This window comes from Morone saxatilis, unplaced genomic scaffold, assembly GCF_004916995.1.
Source record: "Morone saxatilis isolate NCDOM2014 unplaced genomic scaffold, NCSU_SB_2.0 Contig3, whole genome shotgun sequence".
Lineage (NCBI taxonomy): Eukaryota > Metazoa > Chordata > Actinopteri > Moronidae > Morone > Morone saxatilis.
Window position 1 is genome coordinate 1,894,951 of NW_023339873.1, and position 1,695 is coordinate 1,896,645.

The window sequence follows — 1,695 nt, forward strand, 5'->3', positions numbered from 1 at the left end:
GGGCATGGCTACCTTGTGATTGACAGCTCATTCTCAGTGAGTCCGTCCAGCTCAACGCACCAAACTCAGATCAAACTGTCAAACTGTGCTGATCAGATATGGATCCAGATTCTGTTATTGTGTTTACTATTTGTCATTTAAAATCATTTCACAAACATATTTTACTGTTTATCTGTAATATGAGATTGTTTCCTGCTACGGATGACAGCCGTGGAAGGAGATTAAGCAGAAACAGTTTATCGGCCATATGAGTTAAATGTTCACTGTCAGAACTTACTCGGGAATAGTGTAGCGCATTTACTCTTTTTGAAACCACCTCAAGCAACTGTAAAAAAGAAAATGAATTTTGTTGTTTCCATTAAATATTTTGTTCCTTGCTCAACTCAGATTACACCCCACTCCACTAAAACCGCTCCAAAAGATTTTAAAAAGCTGCGTTGTTTTTTTAATTTTCGCTGTTTAGGATGTGTGATAAAGCTCACACTGGGGAATCACGGATAAGACACACACAGGCAGCAAGAGAAAAGCCCCTCCCTGCAGATCCTTTTAACTTCATTGTTGCAGAAGAAGCAACACCCCACTTATCCATGAACACACAATTCATGAAGTAATTAGAAAGATCAGCTGTCTGTGTGATTAGGAATGAGCAGAGCAGCAGAATTCGCTTGTTAACCGGTGCGATTCTGATATACTGGAGCGAAAATGGAGCAAGAGAAAAGAAGTCGCTCCAGCTTAAAAAAAAAAGGGGCATTGATGAGGGTAAGGTCACAAGAGTTTCCCCTTCCCAAGCAGGAGATGGAGTCAGAGAAAAGAACAGTCGAAATCAAAACAAACTAGAAAATGTATTTCTCCATCTAAATTAATCATTTAAAATGTGGTAGATAAATACATATTACACAACCAAAAGATACATGGCAAATGCAATATATTGATCGCTGATAACACTTACTTCCTTGTGAGATTTTGAAAGTGTACCAAGACTGTACTGCACTGTACAAAAGAGGTGAAGTAATGCGGGGCTCAGTTTGAAGGCTCAGATATTGTTATTGTTAAGCTTTTGGACATCTGTGACGTGACAGCAGAGTGGACAGGAGACATCATGCCAAACAGTTGCAAGGTCAATCGCATCAACAGTAAACATGTGTCTCTCACATGTCAGGTCAAAGCGGCCTTCATCAAAACAATACACCCTTACCTGTTCACTGTGAAAATGGGATACGTGTCATTTATACCCTGAAAACGTCACAACAGGCCAGCTGTCTGTCCCATTTTAACACAGTCCTCCAACAAGCAGTCTTACCGCATTCTTTTAATTTATTTTGAAGAACACAAGCCCTGTGTTCTTTGCTGTGTCCCACAAGTCCTTGTGCTCCAGTCACATGGCAGCTTTGTGCACATCCAGCCTGAACATGTTGATAATCACATGGAATTATAGATAATTTTACATAGTTACAGTATATTTGTTATTAACTTTGTACACTATTTGTGAGTTCCATCATGTGTTGATGTTAAACATCACAGCTTGTACTGTAAACTTAGGTATCATGGAACTGGTCCCAGTTTTGCGCGTTTTGCCCAGTTTTCACAACCACATGAAAATATGTTTCTGAAAAGGTTTTAGGTGAGAAATTGTCACTGCACTGTCAATCACAAGGTAGCCCCGCCCCAAAGCATACCTGCTTTATGGTCTATTTT

General features: G+C 39.8%; 1 protein-coding gene across 1 annotated transcript in view; it reads right to left on the reverse strand.

Annotated features, from left to right (window-relative positions):
- Window positions 1–1,695, reverse strand: part of esr2b (estrogen receptor 2b) — a gene marked incomplete in the record, with an annotated part of 25,246 nt that overhangs the window by 14,334 nt on the left and 9,217 nt on the right.